Source organism: Topomyia yanbarensis, chromosome 3, assembly GCF_030247195.1.
Source record: "Topomyia yanbarensis strain Yona2022 chromosome 3, ASM3024719v1, whole genome shotgun sequence".
Lineage (NCBI taxonomy): Eukaryota > Metazoa > Arthropoda > Insecta > Diptera > Culicidae > Topomyia > Topomyia yanbarensis.
The window spans coordinates 9,717,833-9,741,562 of NC_080672.1; the positions used below are offsets into that span (position 1 = coordinate 9,717,833).

Consider the following 23,730-nt stretch of genomic DNA (forward strand, 5'->3'; position numbering starts at 1 on the left):
CCATCGAATCGGCCAACGCCTTTTCCAGGAGTAGTACCTATGCAGGAAACGCTGGCCAATGTCGTGCAGCAACTATGTGCCATTATTATTGCTGTTATTATTATTATTATTATTGATTCGAAACTTTGTGATATATAAAGTTTATCTTTCAAAATTTTCAAGTATAGTATAACATTTGCCGCTTTAATTATAAATCAATTGCTTTTTGTTCTTCAATTCAGTGTGTTTCGATGAACGGCAAGCCCCAAGAAAGTCGAAGCGTGTATGTGAGACGTGACTTATGTGCTATGGTCGGGGTGGTTTCTCCCTCCCCCAATTGCTTCATTACTCGAAGAAGGCTTCTGGTGGTAGCTGGTGCCAGAAAGTTGAAGTTCAACTTTTCCTGTCTAAACTGCACTACAGGCAAGCAAGCAACCATGCATGGTGCAAAATATCCTTATATTAGTTTCATTCTTGCTACTATTATTATTGTAGAAATGGAAAAATATTTGCTCTTATTTATAGGCGCACCGAGAAAGCCAGTCCGAAACGTATCCTTATGGACGCCCTACCCCCGATTCCCCCATACGGTTTTGTGGAGGTTGGTGGTTCTCCTCCACCGATAGTAATAAAAAGGAATACTCCTCCAACCAGATGATACTAATAATGCAAGTTCTATGTTTCGAGCTTGTTTGTACATTTCCTGGCGTAAAAGGCAACCAGGCATCCTCGTACGTCAGAAGATGGGAAACTTAATTTAAATATGAATTTTCTATTATGTTTGAATTATAAATTTTGACCATTACATATTAAGACGTCGGATTCTGCGGGACGAGCGAAGGAGAATATTATAAACTTTGGTCCGGTCCGGTCCAGTACGGATCGGGACAGTCCAGCAGTCCAGGCCTACTACTGTTATAGCAACTGTTTGCTCGGCATCCAATGGCAAGGCAACCCACTGCACGGCTCAGTCTATTCGAAGGAAAGTGTGGTTTTCTGCTTCATGGAATTCGTTTTGCGCAATGGGTTGCTTTGTCAGTCGACTGTTGTTTCTGTGGATGTTTTTGTACAGTTATGTCATTAAAAAAAATCTAATCGTTTATAGAATATTTTACTGGTCTGCGTTTTACATTTCTTATAAAAGAAATGTATAGAATTCGCTCAAACTTTCAAGATTTTTTCCGAGGCCCGGAGGGCCGACTCTTATATACCAATCGACTCAGCTCGACGATTTGGGACAATGTCTGTGTGTGTGTATGTAACGGACAAACTCTCATTCGTGTTTCTCAGCAATGGCCATTTTAAATGAAAGCAAACCAATTTTAAATGAAAGACCTATCAGCCAGACAGAACGCTATTAATTTGTTTTTGATTCTGATGTTTTTTTTTTTTTTTTTTATTCAATTCGTTTATTTGATAGGCACAAATGCGTTAGCTTGGCGGTGCCAAATTCTTTTGTTTTTACATTTTGGATATCTTAAAACTAGGAGGTTACAATGTTGAAATATTTTTTTTATACAAGAAAAAAAAAGTTTACAGCTATCTTAAGACTAGAAATAAGATTCAATATACAAGAGAGGGCCAAAAGATTTTTTTATGAAAAATTTTAAAACAAGGGATTCAGTTTGATATACAAGAGGGGGAGTAATAGTATTTTACGAAATATTTTACAGTTATCTTAAAACTAACAAAAGGTGGAACAAATATTTATGAGAAATTTCACAGATATCTTAAAACTAGGGATACAATTCTATTTACAAGATGGAGGACAAGAGTTTCAATAAAGAGTAAAAATTACAGCTATCTTAAAACTAGGAATACAGAAATCAAATTTGATTTTTTAACGAAGACTTATGCTTGGTCAAGATATTTCAGAGGGGGGCCTATTTCCACATCAGTGTAGCAGCAGGTGTATCGAGGACAGGGGAGAGAAGACGTATATGGTGACAGGGAAAGAAGAGCAAAACTTGCAACTATCGCGCAAACGGGAGATCAGCGAAACAAATTTGCGCCTCAGTCTAGTAAGTCGTCGAGTACCGGGTTGGCGGATGGTATTATTCGGACCCGCGGGGAATCCTTAAAAAGTCATCGGACATCAAGTCGCTCTCGCTTCAGTTTCCTTCTATGCAGGCGTAGTGGTAAAGGCGACGGCGGTTACATAGTGGCACTCTGCAGCTGATCGGTTCCACAAGCAAGAGGAAATTTCTAAAAACAAGAAATAAAAGAGAGGGGCTAAATTGGGATATTTATCGTTTTAATGAAATTGTAAATAAGGGACATATAGAGGAGATCGCGATTTGCTAGCATATCCCGGACTGGGACATTGGGTGGTCTACCTCGGGCCCGAAGGGAATCCTTTAACAGAGACCTGGCATCACAATACTCGGCACAAACCCAGACAACGTGGTCGATGTCGTGATAACCCTCGTCACAAGCGCACAGACTACTCTCCGCAAGCCCAATACGCCGCAAATGTGCATGCAACGTGTAGTGGTTAGACATGAGCCGGGACATTACACGAATAAAATCCCGACCCACATCCATCCCCCTGAACCAAGGCTTCGTTGATACCTTCGGGATAATGGAATGTAGCCATCGTCCAAGTTCACCATTGCTCCATGAGGTTTGCCAACTGTTGAGTGTCCTCTGACGACAAATACTAAAAAATTCGTTGAAGCAGATTGGTCTTTCGTATATGTCACCATTTAATGCGCCCACCTTTGCTAATGAGTCGGCCTTTTCATTGCCCGGGATAGAGCAATGAGAGGGGACCCAAACAAAGGTAATCTGGTAAGATTTTTCAGATAACGTATACAAGGACTCCCGTATCTTCCCCAGAAAATACGGGAATTGTTTTTTGGGCTTCATCGCACGAAGAGCCTCGATAGAGCTGAGGCTGTCCGAGATGATGAAGTAGTGATCTGTGGGCAGAGTGTCGATGATCCCAAGGGTGTACTGAATAGCAGCTAATTCTGCGACGTAAACTGAAGCGGGATCATTGAGCTTGAATGAAGCGGTGATAGTATTATTGAAGATACCGAAGCCAGTGGACCCATCGAGATTCGATCCGTCAGTGTAGAACATTTTGTCACAGTCGACTTCACGGAATTTATTATAAAATATATTGGGGATCACTTGTGGGAGTATATGGTCCGGTATTCCACTAATCTCTTCCTTCATGGATGTGTCGAAGAATACAGTAGAATCAGAAGTATCTAGAAAACGGGCATGGTTGGGATTATACGAAGAAGGATTGATGCTCTGTGCCATGTAGTCGAAGTACAAGGACATAAAACGGGTTTGAGAATTAAGCTCGACGAGTCTTTCGAAGTTTTCAATCACCAACGGGTTCAAGATATCGCATCGAATGAGCAATCGATATGAGAGTTCCCAAAATCGATTTTTCAACGGGAGAACGCCCGACAGCACTTCGAGACTCATCGTATGGGTCGACTGCATGCACCCTAAGGCGATACGCAAACAACGATACTGAATTCTTTCGAGTTTGATGAAATGTATGTTCGCCGCGGAGCGAAAGCAGAAGCATCCGTATTCCATTACCGACAGTATCGTTGTTTGATACAACCTAATTAGGTCTCCTGGGTGGGCACCCCACCATGTTCCAGTTATTGTCCGGAGAAAATTGATCCTTTGTTGGCATTTTTGTTTCAGATACCTAATGTGACATCCCCAGGTACCTTTCGAGTCGAACCAGACCCCGAGATATTTAAATGTGAAGACCTGATTGATCGTTACACCCATGAGTAGAAGCTGGAGTTGCGCCGGCTCACGCTTCCTAGAAAAGACGACCAGCTCAGTTTTCTCCGTGGAGAACTCGATACCCAGCTGAAGAGCCCAAGCAGACAAATTGTCCAAAGTATCTTGTAATGGTTCTTGCAAATCGGCAGCTTTGGGCCCTGTAACAGAGACCACCCCGTCGTCTGCAAGTTGCCTTAGCGTGCATGAATTGGCAAGACAATCGTCAATGTCATTCACGTAAAAATTGTAGAGTAGGGGACTTAGACATGAGCCCTGGGGAAGACCCATGTAGCTAAATCGCGATGTTGTTAAGTCGCCATGCGAAAAATGCATATGCTTCTCAGACAACAGGTTTAGCAAAAAGTTATTTAAAATCGGCGAAAGACCATGCTGATGCAGCTTCTCTGAAAGAACATTGATAGAAACTGAGTCAAAAGCCCCCTTAATATCCAAGAAGACTGATGCCATCTGCTCTTTGTTAGCATAGGCCATTTGGATTTCTGTAGAAAGCAACGCAAGGCAATCGTTCGTCCCTTTGCCTTTGCGAAAGCCAAATTGTGTATCTGACAGTAAGCCATTTGCTTCGACCCAATTGTCGAGGCGAAACAAGATCATTTTCTCGAACAACTTCCGGATACAGGAAAGCATTGCAATCGGTCGGTACGAGTTGTGGTCGGAGGCTGGTTTTCCCGGTTTTGCGATGGCGATGACCTTCACTTGCCTCCAGTCGTGAGGAACAATGTTACCCTCAAGGAACTTGTTAAATAAATTCAGCAAACGCCTTTTAGCAGAATCAGGCAGATTCTTCAACAAGTTGAATTTGATTCTGTCTAACCCCGGGGCGTTATTGTTGCACGATAAGAGGGCAAGTGAGAACTCCACCATCGAAAACGGTGTTTCGTTCGCGGTATCGTGAGGAGACGCGGCGTGGTATGTTTTCTGTACCGGGACAGAGTCTGGACAGATCTTCTTGGCGAAGGCGAATATCCAGCGGTTTGAATATTCCACGTTCTCGTTAATACTATTTCGGTTACGCATACGTCGAGCCGTACCCCAAAGAGTGCTCATCGCTGTTTCTCTCGTTAACCCGTCGACGAACCGGCGCCAATAACTGCGTTTCTTGGCTTTCATCAAACACTTCATTCGCTTTTCTAGCGACGCGTACTGTCGATAGCTATCGGGTAACCCGTCGTCCCGAAAGGTTTTATACGCAGTGGACTTTTCCGCGTACAGTTCTGAGCACTCTTTGTCCCACCACAGGGTGGGAGATCGTCCGTGGGTGTTCGCGCCCGGTACTGGTTTAGTCTGAGCTTGATTCGCACTGTCGAGAATCAAGCCAGCCAAAAACCTGTACTCTTCCTCCGGAGGAAGTTCTTGAATGGATTCGATTTTAGCGGATATCGCGGTCGCGTAACTCTTCCAATCAATGTTCCGTGTGAGGTCATATGAGACATTGATTGTTTCTGATGGTCTTGAACCGTTGGCAATTGAAATTACGATAGGCAAATGGTCGCTACCGTGGGGATCAGGGATCACCTTCCACGTGCAATCTAACTGTAGCGAAGTCGAGCATAGAGATAAATCCAACGCGCTTGCGCGTGTTGGTGATGTAGGAATCCGTGTCATTTCTCCCGTGTTTAAGATGGTCATGTTGAAATTGTCGCAAAGATCTTGGATTAATGTTGATCTGTTATCATCGTGAAGACCACCCCATACCGTACCGTGCGAGTTAAAGTCTCCTAGAACTAGCCGCGGTGCCGGTAGGAATTCCGTGATATTACAAAGCGTTCGGTTCCCTACCGACGCTCTAGGGGGAATGTAGATGGAAGCAATGCTAAGGTATTTGCTTTTGATCCTTATTTCACAAGCGACAACTTCAATGCCTGGTGTCGAAGGGAGGTTAATTCGGTTGAAAGAATAGCACTTTTTAATCCCCAAAAGTACTCCTCCATAGGGGTTTTCTCGATCCAGACGAATTATATTAAAGTCGTGGAAGTTGAGATTTATATCGGAAGTTAACCAAGTTTCACATAATGCGAAAACATCACATTTTAAACTATTTAGTAAAAATTTAAAGGAATCAATTTTCGGGAGGATACTTCTGCTGTTCCACTGTAGAACAGTGATCGAATCAGTGACCTCGTTCGATGACTTAGCCATCGAAGGATACGATCGCTGCAAGGATGGGCCATTTAGTAGTCAACTGCTTCAAAAATGTTTGCACTATAGGGAGAAAACGTATCAGAAGGCTTTTAAGAGGATCGGTAACATTGAAAGCTGTGAAAATTAAGTCCACGATGTCAGAAAATTTCATTAGTCCATTACTGGACTGAGTGTCTGTTTGAAAAAGAGGGACACTTGGGGTTTCTGGTGTCCCTGGAAGTGGTGGGTACTCCTTGTTTGAATTAAAATTTCCAAATCCAGGAGCAGATTGCTTCGGCATTAGTGCAGCACTTCCGTTGGATTTATTAGATGTGGTTGGCGCACTCTCAAAGGAGGACACCTTGGGACCCTTACGGGGCAGTCTAGGGGAGGCAGGATTTCTCCGCTTCCTGGACTCCCCCGGGTTAACAAAAGATGTTCCCTCTTGTGGATTATCAGATTCTTGCTCAACAGGAGCCAAAAGAGCAAAGGAGTTTTCGGAAAGGACAGATGGCGAAGCATTCTTTAACATTTCTGCATAAGAGCGCTTCGAGCGTTCCTTGAGGGAGCGCTTAATTTTATCCCCGCGCTGTTTGTACGCAGGGCATGATTTAAGAGCATGCGGAGGGCCCCCGCAGTAAACACACTTTTCAGTGTCTTTGTCACAAGAGTCATCCTCATGCTCTCCACCGCACTTGCCACATCGTTTTTTATTGCCACAAAAGGTGGCTGTGTGGCCCAACTGTTTGCAGTTGCTGCAGTTCATTACCCGCGGTACAAACAGGCGTACAGGCAGGCGAACCCTATCCAGAAGGACATAATTTGGAAGAGACGATCCGGCGAAAGTCACCCGAAGCGAGGCTGATGGTATATAGGATTCTTTATCTCCAGCGAGCGTGTGCAATTTCTTGCAGTCTAATATTTTCACTGGCTTTAGTAGGGGGTTTTTAAAACAGCCAGCCCCATACTTCAGCACGTCCTCGCATGTCAAACTCGCCTCGGTTATGACCCCGTCGACCTCTACATCTACACACGGTACATACACCCTATAATGCTGCGTAAAGCGGGTACAGGAAGCAATCGCGTTTGCCTGTGCGAGGTCGCTAACAACAATTTTTAACTTATTCGCGCGAACCTTTGTAATCTGGGTCACGGCCGAGTAATGCTCTGTCAGATCACGTGATATTTTCAAAATATCAAATGATTTATTGGTGGTCCGGAAGTAAACCACAAATGGCCCAGTCGAGTTCTCTGGGTATGCTTTTAGGCGAGGGGGTTTGGTAGGAGGCTTATCAGGGGATGTTTCATCATCCATATTATCATCGGTGGGCTGACCATCGAGGGACATTTTAGCGCGAGATCAGCACTTCGCGCAAAGAACGATAAAAAGAGCAGTAACGGAATGTATCAAGGGCAAAACAGAAAATAATAGTAGAAGGGAAACAGGTACTTATCTTTTCGATGCCGATGACCTTTGCTGGGACTGGCTGACAATACCAGCACGACACACTTTGTTTTCGAAACAAAGGCCTAGCAATCACAACTGGCTTTGACACTGCACTGAGCACTGGACACAATAAAAACTGAGCCGGGGAAGGCAACTGCAAAAGCACTAGCACACGTCTTATCCGAGCGCAAGTCGAACAACGAATCAATTCTGATGTTTAGTTTCCATGATATGAATGTTTAAAAGTGAAAAAATGGTGTTCTTTGCAGTTTTTTTAAAATTATCTGCCGAAATTGACAACATAGATAAACACTTTATATATCTTTGAACAGCCTATACGAATACCTTTTGAACGAACTATAGATTGTTTAAATCGAACTAATATCAAAAGAGATATTTATCATTAAATATGGACGAAATATTTTTATCATGTCCTATAGCCAACAAATAAGACCAAAAACAGGCAATCTATTTTTAACGCCAAAACGGATAATTTTAGGTCAATAGTATCTTCGGAGAATTTGAAGAATGTAACATATCCTTCCTTTTGGTATTAATTTTTTTTTGCTGATTAATCCACCTAAGAGTGAAATATTTTTATAAATTTTCGTGGAAGTGATTGTATTGAAATGATGTCTTCAGCAAATTTATAACTCTTACTTTTGCGAATAACTTTACTGAAGACATCAAATATTTATTTTGAATATTTTAAAGTTATAGCTTGTTGTTTGTGGATTACCCTCAATATAGAAGTAAAGCATTTAAATTAGCCAAATATTATTTCGATAAAACGAATTTCGTATTTCCTTTTTCTATCTACAATCGCTAGAAATAACCGCCGAACAATTTCAAGTTGTCTACATGAAACTTGATAACTAATCGATGCAAAAAATTTCATTTGCGCGAACCTGATGGCTGCAAAGTTTCTAATTTACAAACATCGGATCGATCTGAAAAATATCTTGGAAAATGAAAAGCGAAGTAAATAACTCCAAGCAACGGCATAACCAAGAGAATGCTTCAGTATTCAACCCCACCCCTCGCCACCAACCCAAAAAAATAATTGGACTGATGAGAATAATTCACTCATGCTGACTGAATTCATTCAATATTATATTAATTATCAAATCAGTAACGTTTTAACCATCATGAGGACTTTTTAAAAGTTGTTAGAATGGGATCCTGACCTGTAACTGATCTATTGGTCTTGATCTAACAGTTGTCTAATCACATCAATATCAAATACCTGCCTGAAAACATTCCAATAGACACTCATTCCAGAGTTCTGAAATCAATCATAATCCTCAGATTTCCTATCACATTAAGCTCACTTTTGAATGGATGTACTGTAATATGGAATACGGTCTTTTTTAATAAGAAGCGAAGTTGGAAACACAGAAACATGAAACAACATTTGCTGAACATTTCTTTATTTCGGGAATGCGTAGAGTTGAGACGAAAACGTAATATGATTAATAACGAGGATAACATGAAGGCTCTGTGTGTTCAGGATATCAACATATTTTAGGCTATTTGTACCTTTAAAATAAATTATTATGATTTTACTGTTTATCTTCTATTATTTATAAACAATAAATTTTACATTTTATCCAAAGCTTGAGTTTGTGAAGCTCGCAATAATAAATTATTTAAGATAAAAAATAGATTAAGGAACATTTCGTAAATATCATTTTAAAACTCGATATACTCCCTACACGTACTATTTATTCCTGCAAATAAAGTTGGTTTAAATGATAGTCTCAACAAAATCGCTAAAGAAACGAACTGTTCTTATTTTTTGAAAAATTAATTCTCCATAATTTCATGCCATTTGGAGATTAAGTTCGATTTTCACCAAAACCCCCACCAAACCGAATTTCTAGCTACTCCACTGACCCTAAGTAAGTAGAAACAAAGTCGTTCTACACTCTTCCACAAGAAACTTCTTCGAATACTGCCTATTTATTACAATACAGTGATAACCCCATTTGATTAGCCTCCAGTTTTATCAGTCTCATATGAAAATATGTTTGATGGGCTCTAGCAGACGAACAAGGCTCGATTTGAGTAAACCCTTTCTCTAGCATATTTTTCCTACCTTGAAGATGCAAATATGCAAAAATTTAAAAAATTGTTTTTTTTTTTTAAAATTTGCGCTAGAAGGCCCCTTTGAAAGAAATTTATATTATTTAATCAGACATAGCTATCAGACTAGATCAAGGGAAGGGAAGAATATTTTAACAGCTTCAGTTTATTATAAAGAAAGAAATATGTCCCGATTTAGTCAACTACAGCAATTTTTTGGTAGTTTTCAAAAGGGTTATTTTATCGACTTCTTCCAATTTTTTTTCATGCGATAGTTTATGTTAAAAGGACTTTCTAAATTAATTGGTATACTTAAGGGCTTATATGTTGCGGATTGAGAAAGTACAGAAATGGTTTCTACACAATATTACAAAAGCTTATTAAACAACTTTCCCTAATAAGGTTGTAAGAATTAAAAAGTATTTGAGAATTATTAATAGCTTTAGTCGCTCCACAACGCAGTTTTTTTTATGACTTGCGATGAGCACGATTTCTCGAATTGCTGAGCTAAAAATTATGGAATAGAAGTTAGTTTTTAGAATTCTTTACAGATTTAACTCACCTAAAATCGCGCAAATAACTCGGAATGAGACCCGCTGGTGTCCTAAGACGATTTCGTTAGATTTTCAGAGCAGCGTGCACCCAGTGCACTAACACAAATGACGGAAATTTATCGAAAAGTTTCGTGGAAAAAAAATTCCAGTGATGATGATTTTCTTTAACGGGTTTCGATAGTTTTTTATTTGTTCTTTGGCATTAGGATGAGTGATAATAGTTTAAATCAAAGATACTACTGGGAAGTCACTTTTAGAAATAGTCGAAATCGAAGTAAAGTTTGAACTATGCACGCATGCACTTCAGAGGTAGCGTGATATCGAGAGCTACAATTTCAGTTTTTATTTCTCTGCATGTGTTATCAAAAACATTGCGAAACGTAAAGTTCTAAATACTCTCAATCGATATAATATCAGAAGAAAGTAATGAGAGTTATAAGAAATGTCTCATCACACTGTTAGGTAGATTAAAAACGTGTTCAAGTTATTTTTTCACCTTGTTGACCCTTGAAGTTTCGCACATTGATCATAATCATCCAACTATGTGAATTATGGTAAGGTCTTTATTTGAAGTTATTTCACGGTATCTTTGTTGAACAACTTTATTCAAAAAAAAATCGGCATCCACGAATCTTCAGGATACAAAAGAATGGACTTTCTCCTTTCATTTGCAGCCGATCGCAAAATAATCGGTCGGGGACTCCAGCACAACTTTATATTTTTTTAAGATTTTTGTTTGAAATCCTAGGTTTTACATTTTTGTCACTAGGTTAATTTCATTGTCTACAACGTTGTAGAAAAATATAAATCGATGTTAAATCCTCTGAAAAAGTAATTAACATTTCATTGGTTTTTAGATTTGCATGGGGCCAACTAGATAACAAGTCGACACTCACAAAATTTTTTGGGATTATTTGAACAGTGTATTAAGATGAATTAAGTGTTTACAAAATTCCATTTTTAAACAGAAAAAAAATATTTTCAGATTCCCTCGGTTCATGGGCGCCAACGATATTTTATGAACATGAAAGTATAGAAAAATGTTGCCCCGAATGATTCGATATTCTTATACCATGTTCACACTACAGAGTTAAAAAACGTTTTAATAATTAGCAACATGAAAAATGTCATCAAGATAAAACACGTTTTAACTCGTAGTGTGAACGTAGTATTACCTTTCAAATATGTTGAATATTATAGCAAACATACTTTATTTTTTCTATCATGTGTTTTTGCCTTTCTCATATAGAAAGGTTATGCAATCTCTCTAAAAATCGTTGACCTAATCCCGGCCCGGAGGGCCGAGTGTCATATGCCATTCGACTCAGTTCGTCGAGATCGGAAAATGTCTGTGTGTTTATGTATCTGGAAAAAAATGTCACCTCTGTTTCTCAGAAATGGCTGGATCGATTTGCACAAACTTAGTTTCAAATGAAAAGTACAACCTCCCCATCGGCTGCTATTGATTTTTTTATTGATTAGACTTCCGGTTCCGGAGTTACGTGTTCAAGAGTGCGACCACACAGCAAATTCCCATATAAACTGAAATGAAAAATTCTCAAAGGGGGGAGTAAGGGAAAATTTCAAAATCGAATTTGCATTTTTGATGCCAAATGACTTTAAAAATGCATGAAACGTTGAGATTTGATGAAATCTCGAAAAAAAAATTGACAAAAATTGACTTTTTTGAAATTTGGCATATTTTTGCCTTTCTCATACAGAAAGGTTATGCAATCACTCTGAAAATCGTCAACCTATTTTTTTTTACCTATAAAGGCTTAGGTAGGAGTATGCAATGAGGGGTAGCTACTTTAAAATTAAAACTAGTTTAAAATTTCTTGAAAATTTTCGGCAGGGTTCGGACTCCCCAGATCTTCCTCCTTGATCCGCCGCTGGTTTCAAGCGATGTTTCGATATCGACACATAGTATCTCAAGATCTTGGCTATCGATCCATTGTATGTATCTGCAAATCGTACTGAATATGTAATATATATTTCCATCATTGTATTGAAAATAACCATGGAATCGTGGTTTGGACAAATGAGAAAGACACATTGTACCCAAGTAGCAAACCGTCCAAGTCCGAACTATGTTGCAACGAGAAAACAATAAAGTTATTTTTGTTGCAGTGGTTGAACATAGATTACATCAAGATTATTTAATAACATCTTTTGTCACCAAATAGTCATTTATGTTGCCAGCTATAACATGTTCATTAATGTTCCGAAATGATTACTGATGCTGCAGAGTTTGTTGCAATTTAGTTACGATTTTGATTTTGTGATATATATTTTGACAATTACACATTTGTCCAACACCAAAATTCTCACTGAAAACGTTTCAGTTTACAAAGTCATATTCGTGTTATACGCATGTATCCGTCACATAGCATCATTTCGCCTTTCAGCACAAACTCACATGTATTAATAATATGCTTTCGCAACATTGGATCAAAAAATTCACAACTAATGCTTTGCAAAACGAAAAATAAGTTGTATTTTTGTTGGTATTACATTGCGAAAATTAACCGACGACACCTCATGCGCTCCACTTGACAATATAGAGGCATTGAACTGTACGATGGCGCCAACTATAATATGTTCGGTGTTTTGGAAAAATATAAACAAACAGCATGTATGTTATCGCTGAATTTAAACGAAACGATAAAATCCTTTCCACACAGATTAAATAATTAATATATTAGAAAATAATTTTGTAGCTAAGAACAAGAAGGGCGGAACAAGAAGTATGAATTTGAAACAAATCATTTACTTAGATTACCTTCCGAAAACAAAATAACGTGATTTTAGGAGTTATACTATTTAGCAAATTCCTTGTTTAATATGTGAAGCGTCTGAAAATACTAGTCCATGATATGTCAATTTTGAAAATATTTTTTTTTGTAATTGTTTTGCTGAATGACATTTTGTCAATGAATGCAAAAATTTCTTGATAACGCCACCCGGAAAGGGACCGTCAACAAACCTTGTAGAAAAAGTTCCGGTATTTTTAGACCCACTCTACATTCGAAGACTTGAGTAGGCTTTTTCCAACAAACAGTATTTAAAAATGTTCCACTAAAACATTTTTTCGAATTCGTGCGGCGGTGTAATGGGTATTTTGTTGCAGTTAATTTACAATTGAGATTATTTACCAAATGAGTTGGTGTAGTAGCCTTAATTTTTTTATTGCAGCCTTCATGAAAAAAATCTACGCTTGAACTACGTTCTTAAATTTTGATATTTTACATAAAACAATTACTTTTTTAGACAAGGCTAATTTTTGGTTAAATTGGTATGAAAAACAAACAAAACCCTGTTGTCGGTATGATGAGTGGCCTGAAGATATCCTAGGAAATCCGTGGCACCCTATAAATTTTGTCTTTTTCTTAAAAAACTATGTAGAGAGCTGCTTTTTTTGTAAATATTACCGTACTAGGTTTGCAACACCTTTTGTTTCAGTTTTAGTGGTGTAATAAGTCATACGGCCGGACCATCGATTTATTGAAACCAAGTTCGAAGATGAATCATATTGAAAAAGAGCAATGTCGATTGATCACATGTCAACTCAGTCGTCAAATAATCCAAAATAAAAATAAAACGTTGAAAGCACCCTTTATCGATAAATGTATTACTATGGATAAAAATATTGCAGCAAATAAATACTCTCAATTTTTATTTTTAGGAAAAATATCAAAATGGCGACTAAATTTATTTATTAATTTGTAATCTCTTGGTTCACTAACGGAACTGGTTGCGTTATTACCAATTTCAGTTCCTATAACCATTCAGTCCTTATTCCTATCCATTCATTTTCATAAGATGCGCAAGTATAAATACATTTGATTTGCCGTTGATTTAAAATAGCTCCTATTTTAGTGGAAATAATTTATTTTTATTGTCTTGTAATAATATTTCCCTGTGCTTCGCAGTATAGCCCAATAGTTCAACTATTGATATTAATGCTACTACTGCGGCAACAGAAAGATCTCGTTAAAATCATACATGTCACATGTTTACATTTTTCCGATACACCGAACATGTTATAGTTGGCGCCACCGTACAGTTCGACGCCTGTATAAAATGAAGTGTAGCGCATGAAGTGTCATCAGAGAATTTTCGCAACGTAATGCAAACAAAAATACAACTTAATTATTATTTTGCTGAACTTAAGTTATGAATTGGTCAATTCAGTGTTGCGAATGCCTTTCATAAATACGTGTGAGTTTGAGATTCAAGGTATAACGATGACATGTGCCTGATACGTGCGTATGACAAGGATGCGACTAGATCGTTTTCAGCAAAAATAGTATAGTACAGGGTCATATTAAGGAAAGGTATATTTCGATGTAAACTGAAAATTGTTCGATGAAGACAAAACGTATGCTGGAATAATAGTTGTTTACAAATAAAAATCTTTGCTCATTGATACAAATTTGTTCGAAAAGCGCATTGTTTCGTATTCACCAAAATCACATCCAAAATTTGGCCCTGTATGGCTTGAAAGCCATATTGTTTATATGCATCATTTTCTATTGTATTGGAAATAAAACCTCAACCGCCTCTCGAACATTTATAAAAGTCTACCGTTAAAGCAAGTTATGTTCCTGATTTATGATTATTGTGTGTTTTATTGAATAACATTGAATTTATAATATGATTCGGTTTCCCCTTGAAAAATTGTTTTTAAATACTATTTATAACTTGGTTTCACCAAGAGCGCGTGAAATAATAAGAAGTGGAATAAAATATCACTCGATAGACTCTGATGCGCAATTAAATTTGATGCTTCTTTGGCAATTTTTGATATGAAGAATGACGCTACTGTTCATATTTAAATAATCAACATGTATTTTGACTTGTTCATTTTCATTTCCACTGGTAACATAACTAGTTGCATAAAAATATGTTACTTTTCAGTTGCGATTGACAGACCAGGTGAACGACAAAAAGGTATCATTAAGTAATCTTGTTGCGATCTACATTCAATATATTGACAACAATATGATTTCATTTAGCTATTCTAAAATCGTTATTGCAACGAAACGGGAACTAGTTTTTACAGTTTTGCTCAATCATAGTTATGTTGAAAATCGGCCTAAAACTGGGCTTTTTGGGTCGCACAGGAAGTTAGATGTCAGTTGCAACAGCAACTATTTTTTGTTACCAGCTGGTTATGAAATAGTTACTGAAACAAAAATTGCTACTTGGGTACCACTAGCTGGATTAAAATAGATATTTCATCCTAGCGGATAGCAATTGTAATCTAGAATTACCCTCCTTCCTGATCAGATCCTGCCTGGTAAAATAGGTTAAATTCAAAACTTTCTATTTGAATTAACTTAATCAGGCAATTCGAGTCATTGTAACAAATGACACATTTTATTGCAACTTTTGATTGAGAATCCTTTAATCCTTTTCAATAGTAAAAGAAAGAAGTTTAAAAGAGAAAAAAGTTGAGATTTAGGTAAATATTGGATAACTTTTAGGGTAGATTCCATTCATCAGAATGTTTCATAATTTCCTTCAAGAAAAATTCCGGAAACGTTACTCACAGAACATGGATCACGACAGTAAACGAACAAAAAAACATCGCGCTGAACTATACATTCAGTAAATACTCCAAGTGCACGGAAAAAATTGTTCCCAAAATCGTGAATAAAGTGCCATGAATTCTGGAACAATCACGTTATTACGTTACGAAAACAGGACCATGAACAAAAATCATAACTTTTATAATTATGTTCAATTCCTCTTCAGTAACGCCCGCATAACGCTTACATTAATGGAAATATTTGTTTTTGTTTTGTGAACTTCAGTCACGGTTTCCGACAAATTATTTCTAATTCGATTCTCAGTACGCGAACTAGTTCACAACTTTATGAACATTATTCATAAAACTAAAGGTTGACTCATGATTTTTTTTCATAGATATAGGAACATTAGTTCACAAAATCAAAATATTCTGGCTGTTTTTTCGTGAACTATTTCACAAAATTCGGAATTTTATTCATGAATCCATTCAATCCTCGTAAACTAATTCATGATACCTAATATATTAGTCACGATCCAATATCCGTGCTCGTGAAATGGTTCACAAAATCATCATATATTATTCATGTATTTGTGAACCGGTTCATGATACCTAATAAGTTACGATCCAATATCCGTGCTCGTGAAATAGTTCACGTAATCATGAAATATTATTCATGTATTCGTGAACCGGTTCATGATACCTAGTTCAATAGTCACAACTCACCATTCGTTTTCGGGAAATAGTTCACGAAATCATGAAATATTATTCATGTATTCGTGAACTGGTTCATGATTCCTAATACATGATTTACTATCTATCTAGTAGCTATTTGCGTGCTTTTGATATTTAGAAGATATACCTAATCATTTACAATTTCATGCAACATGGTAATGAAATTTTTACGTGAACTGTTTCACAAAATTTGGAGTATTATTCGTGGAATAATTTTTGTTCCATGCACTTTTTCATGAAATACCCAGCTTCTAGCGACCAGTAATAGGTATGAGCAGTAGATATAAAAGAACTATTAGAACGTCGAACCTTGTTATTCATTTGATAATGTTCATTATAATGTCCCCAAATAGCGTGCGTGGTACAGTTCACAGAACAAGATATCGCGAATGAGTCTTATTTTAATGATCCAGTTCATATTGTCACGTTATTCCGAGTAAAAAACCGTTAGTAACGAAAAAATAATAGATCTCGATAAGGCGAAGAGAATTTACGAGTACCATGATAAAGCTGCTGATATCACGAGCATTTGTTACATTACTCTTTGAATGTAAGCTCTAAAATAAAATATCAGGATAACATGAACAGAAATTACGAAAATCTCGACTGACATCCTGATATCATGAACACATATCACACAACTCGTGGCAAAAATATTTAAAATCATGACAAAGATCCTGAAATCATGAACATGAATCACTCTACTCGTGATTAAAATATCACGATAACGTGAATAGAAATTACGAATACCGCGACTTAGATCTTGAAATCTTGAACTTTAATCCCGCTAACGTCATGAGAATTCACAAGAATCGCGAATAAGCTCTTAAAATCATAAACAACGTTTGACTGTCGACTGTGTATTCCCAAATCATGAGCAAGAATCACAACAAAAACCAAACATGCCCAAGGAACAACAACAGTAACCCTAACCAAACATTCTAATGTAACGCCATGCATACATTCGGGGCAAAGTGGTTTTTAGTTTCAGGAACTTGGTCACAGTTTTCATAAATTGTTCAGTTCACGAAATCGTGACCTTTTGTTCGTGAATTTATGAACGGATATTTTCCGTATAATTTAAGTCCATTTATTGAATATTTATCGCAAAATATAGGATAAAAGCGAAAACCGCATATCAAGAAAACTTAAAATTCTTTCCAGAATCTTAAGACAGTACCAGCAACACCTCTTTCGGGTAAGTGTGGTACTTTTTATACCTACCTTTATATTGAGCTCCCTATTTTCGTACAGTAGTGAAACTTTTATTTCTCATTGACTATTGTGATTTCTGTTCAGCGTATAGCCATTCCCGAATTTTTCCTGAATGAGAATTATGACACTAGGCTTTCTCCTAAGTTATGTGAAATTTGTTTCTTTTGAAATCAGTTTAATTGAATTACAAGAAAAGCCTAGCAGCTATATCGACTCCTCCAATTGTTCCAAACAGTTAACAAAGTTGAACCTAAATCTCATAGAACTATTTTTTCTATCTATCATTTTTATATTAATTTTGCAACAGTCAATCAGGATTCTCAAATGACTAAATATTCAATCGAGTTTATTCAAATACGAAGGTTCAAATTTCAGCCAAATGTATCTTACAAAGTGGTTAAAAACGCCTTCCAAAAAGCAACAGCCAGCACTATTAGCAAGGAAGCTAATAACAACGACGGCGGGTTTATAGTTATGACCCCGTAAATTAAAGAAACAAGCAAGAAAATATCATGAACACCATGTGAACGTTAACAATGACGACAACGGCAGCAAGATTTATGTGAATGACTCCCAAGATGCATTAGGTGAGGAAGCACAATCAGGCAAAATACGTTGCGTGTGCGTGATCTGCATAACTTTCATTTTATATTTATTTGTAAATATATCAAAGACGCATGACTTCGCCAAGCTTACACGTTGAATCGTGCCAGATGAATGAATTTAAAAATCAATAGGTGACATTTCATTATCTATGTACTATAATAGGAAACGCACAGCTGTTTAGATATTGACCGGTTATGTTCAATTACTTTAGCACATTGTTTACTTAGTGATGAAACTTACCAGGATTCATAAATACGTTCAAGAGTTATCAAAGATGAATCGCGCGAGATTCAAAAAAAAAATTAAAATATATCTGGCAATATCGTAGAAGTGAAACCTATGACAGAAAACTACGAGATCAGTATGATCCAGAATCTTCGGGCGTGATTTTGCTAAAAAAAAATTCACTGCGATGCATAGTACAGTGCAGCGAATCTGAACAAAACCTGATTTCTGAAAACCGTACAAGGAAATAGTAATTACGGGCATATTCTAACCAAGTACAACTGATATATTTCGATGTTCGATGAAAGTGGACTTTGGAGAAATCCCGGGTCAAAAATTTTACCTCACTAAACGGCGCAGATAAATTTGCTCATTTGATAATTTATCAAGCCATCTGCAGTTATGGAAGAAAGTCCAACCCTTTCAACACTATGAATGTAAAATTTTTCATATAATATTGCTACCAGATGTAAATTTTATGATTTATTCAATCACTTAGAGGATCAGTGAAGTTCAGGCCTAACTTAGTCAGTTCCCATTTCAGTCAAGAGGCTATAGAACAGTATAATCAGAATAATCTTGAATATATTTTTAAGCATATTAATATATTAATTTGCCCATGATTTTCGTCGCAGAGAAAATGTTTGCAAATTTATCAAGTGTAAATTGAAGAAATGTGCCAAATTCTAATTTGCTCCGTTAGCGAAAAAGTAGAATTTCCCACACATGGCTCAACATTTCTCGAACAGAGCCGTCAATTTAAAGCACCTAAGAGGTTCAACCAAAATGTTGTGGGCTATAAACAAAAGCTTGTACTTTTTCTCCAACTCCAGCGCGCTTTCAATAATGTTGGCATTGCCAAGTGCTAGCTTCATAATAGGATTAAACTTTTTCAGTACAAAATTCAAGTTGTTCACCTCGCACCAATCCAACATAGTTCAAAAGTTACCAAGTATAATTTTATGGCTGAAAAATATTTGGAGAATGCTAGTTTAACTAATTTTACAAAGCAACTGCTGCAATCAATGATGATTTCTAAGATTATTTTCTCCGGATACAGGAAAGCATTGCAATCGACCGATACGATTTGTAATCGGAGGCTGGGTTGCTCGGTTTATGAATAGCAATCAGTCTCACCTGTCTCTAGCCACGTGGAACAATGTTCTGCTCAAGAAACCTATTGAACAAATCCAACACGCGTCTTTTTGCGGGGTCAAGCAAATTATCCAATAAGTTGAATTTGATTCCAATTACTTGAATTGACCTATTCTTGCATAACAGGAGTGCAAATGAGAATTCCATCAATGAAACAGGTAAGTCATTTTCTTAGTTTACCGGGGATACGCCGCGCACAATTTTCTGGACATATCTTCCTGGTTGAAAACCCACCACGTCGTACATTTCTCGCTTTCGATAGTTACATTTCAATAACGAATTCCGTTAGCAATAACCGCTTTTTTCACGCCAAGCGAACTTTTAAACTTGCTGTCCAAAATCGTTTTCAAGTTTCTCCTGGGCTTGAACCGCTGCATCAATGATCAAGCCTGCGAGGAAGTCGTATTCTTCGTTCGAAAGAAACTTCTGTACCGTACTGCCGATAGTATTCGTGATCTCACTGTCATATTTCTTCCAATCAATGTTTCGTGTCGGGTTCTACGAAACATTAACCTTCCGGAAGTCGCGCTAGTGCACTGAGTGCACGCTGCTCTGAAAATCTAGCGAAATCGTTTTAGCGCACCAGCGGCTGCTCATTCAGTGGGCCATTTGCGCGACTTCCGGAGTGTTAATCGAGTCCACGCGGCTTGTACCGTTATTTATTGAAACAATTATTGACATGGTCGCTACCGTTGGGATTTCGGATTACCTTCTAGGTCCAATGTAACTGTCATATTCAAACAATCGCAAAGATTATATATCAGGGATGATCTATTAACATTGAGATGGGACCCCCATGCAAATCTGAGGGAGTTGAAATCTCATAAAACCGTAAAGCCCGGAACAGAAAAATTTTCGAAAAAATAAAAGAACTGCCGTTGTCCAACTTGGAGCTCTTGGAGGGATATAAAAGGAAACAATACAATACAAGTAGGCCATGTTTCACAAAGAGCAAACGCATCAGATTCACGGCGATGCATCAAATATTTAAAAGAATCTGTTTAAGGAATGATACTCTTTCAATTCCACTGTAAAACAATTATTATATTCCTGACATCAGTCGACGAACTACTAGCCATCGAAAGATACGATCGCTGCAAGGAGGGGCTATTGGGCAGTTAACTGCTTCCTTCTGATGGGAGAATTGCTGTTAGAAATGATTGATTGGATCAGAAATATCGAAGACTTTGAAAATTCTGCCCATAATGGCAGAAAACAGCTGAGCCTCTCACTGTAAGTTAAGGATTGTTAGGGATTTTGTTTCATACCAGCACTATTCGATTTAGTTTCAGACGTCACTGAGGATATCTTTGGTCCATTACTAGAAAGTTTACAGGAAGCAAGCTGCTTTCTTTTCCTAGAACTGCCAAGTTCAGCAAAATTGAGAGGCCATCATAGTCTACATCACTGGCGTAAATCTTTTAAGCATTTATACATGCCTAGTGCGTTCATTAAGATCACTTGTGCTGATCCATGCGCAATATGTACTTGGGACATATCGGGAGATCATGTGAGTGTCACAGTGAGTGTCGGTGTGATGCAACTTTTTACATTTTGGGCAGCTCATGATCCGTGGTACAAAAAGGTGAACCCGCAGATGAATCATATCGATATGCACGTGGCGAATGAGACAATACTACACGCAGTTTGTCACATTCACGTATCTGCTTATTTCAGCAATTCTTCGACGGTCAGACTTGACTCGCTGACTACACCGTCAATCCCTACGTCTCGTTAAGGTACATATACGCCAAATTTAATCTAAAACTCTCGTCATGAGCAATATTGGGGTAAAACAGATTGAAATGGTTCGTGCGACTCTTCTTAACTTAAGAAAAACTGATTTTGATCAACCGCTTGCAGATTCTTTCTGAGTACATTTTGGAGAACCAGAATTAGATAAAAACTCGAGTTAAGGAGAGCATTAGGGTGTAAAAGTGGTTAAATCATTTCGTACAGTCATTCTAACTATCTGTTCTCAAATCATTGCACTTTTTGCAAAGGAAATAGCAATTTTGTCAAAAGCAACACCGTTCTGCCGAGATAAAGAAACTTTTGTTTTCTTAACTACTGTTGCTTATTTATGGTTTCAAACTGTGTTCGTCATTTTGTGTGAAGAATATCACAAATTAATTACCAGAGTTGTGAAGAAATACTCTTACAATATCATGTATAATGTTTTGGAGCAAATCCAATGCTATCAAAAGATGATTCAAATTAATTTTACAGATTGTTGTACTGATGTTTATTTGATTGTTTATTTATTTCGTCAATCAAATGTAGACTACATTATATAAATATTAATTGCTTATATACTATCCTGTAAACTATTTCTATGTACTATGATGCCGTAAAGAGTTGAAAAACTGTTTTAAACTTGTTCGGGGCATGGTAAGGTCAATACTTTCACAATGCTCGTTATACACAGCCATCATCTGGTTTAGTGGTCCGAATTTAGCATAGTCTGTACGGTGATGACCTATCGCGAACAAATTTCTATTGCGTAATTGACGAGTAGGAGCATATAAATTTAATTTTGACAAAATGTAAGATGAGTCAATACGCTGCATGACGATATCGTTTAGAAACGAGATCATAGCATAGTCCCGACGTTCTTTTAATGTTTGAATATCTATCAACATACAACGTGCTTCATAAGATGGAAGAGGGAATACTGTCCATCTTAACTTGCGTAATGCATATAATAGAAACTGTTTTTGGATTGATTCAATTCTCACTTCGTGTTTTTTTATGAATGGTGACCAAACAATACTACAATATTCTAAAATAGACCGAACATATGCTACGTAAAGAGTTTTAATTGTGTAAGGATCTTGAAAGTGATATCCGAAGCGTTTTATAAAATTAAGCATATTACTAGCTCTATGAACAATTGTGTTGTAATGTTCCACAAATTTTAATTTTTTATCTAAGATAACTCCTAAATCTCTTATTTTATCGCATTTCTGAACGGTTTGATTACCTAATGTAATTGACACGGAAGCCGTGATTTGTTTTCTGCTAAAAGTCATGAGATTACATTTTTTAACATTTAACTCCAGTAAACATTTACAACACCATGTATAAAAGATTTGTGTTTCATCGTGAAAAACATTATAGTCATTATTATTTCTGATTTCTAAAAATAGCTTCATATCATCCGCATATATGAGAATATTAATGTTTTTTAAAATAAGAGAGATGTCGTTGACATATAAAATAAAAAGAAGAGGACCTAAGTGTGAACCTTGCGGAACCCCCGAAGTAACTTTAATTATATCAGATTTCATCTCATAGAATTTTACTATTTGCTGACGATCTGTTAAATACGACTTAATCCAATTGAGGAGTCTCATCTCGATTCCCAATTTTTCAAGTTTGAATATTAACATGGGAATGTCCAGCTTATCGAAAGCTTTGCTGAAGTCAGTGTAAAGAGCTTCTATATGATTTCCTTTATCCATGGCATTTAACGAGTAATCAACAAATTCTAAAAGGTTTGTACTAGTTGAACGGCCTTTAAAAAACCCATGTTGTGAATTTGTTATTTTATGTTTGACTTGGTTGAAAATGGTTTTATTTATGATGGATTCGAAAAGTTTGGGAAAGCAAGACAGAATGGCAATTCCACGATAATTGCGAATATCAGATTTTTTACCCGATTTATAAATAGGTATTAAAAAAGATTTTTTCCAATCTTTTGGGAAAATACCAGATTCTAGTGACTTATTGAACAGCCAGAATAAAGGTGACGTAAGCTCAGTTGCTAAATTCTTTATGAAAGCAGGTGGAATTCCATCAGGTCCTGAGCCTTTAGTGGCATCTAGATCATTGAGACCAGACAAGATATCTTGAACATTAATGTGACTGACACCAACATCCCTTGAATAATCAGGAAAATAAGAAAAATATTCAAAGTCACGATCATTGTCTGAATAGTTAGAATAAGTTTCTTGAAAAAATGTTGCGAAGAGATTACAAATATCTTTTGAAGTTTCACCCTCTTTCCCATCTAAAGACATTTTTGATGGGAAGTTGCATGAATTCAACTTAGTTTTGATGTAATTAAAAAAGTTTTTTGGGCATGACTTGATCTCATTTTCAGTTTTTGCATTATATACAGTTAGTGCCGAAGAAATAGCCAAAGTTAGTTGGTCACGAATGTTAAGGTATTTTTCCAAATTATCCTGATTATTGTGTTTTCTGTAAATTTTGTGAGCTTTTTGCTTCCGATTTTTCAAATTAATAATTTCCTTGTTGAACCAAACTGGATTTTTGGATGCATGATTTCGTCG

General features: G+C 37.0%; 1 protein-coding gene across 7 annotated transcripts in view; it reads right to left on the reverse strand.

Moving 5' to 3' along the window:
• LOC131691933 (probable nuclear hormone receptor HR38) overlaps positions 1–23,730 on the reverse strand; it is a 392,678-nt gene that overhangs the window by 324,116 nt on the left and 44,832 nt on the right. The gene's annotated exons all lie outside the window — the stretch shown is intronic.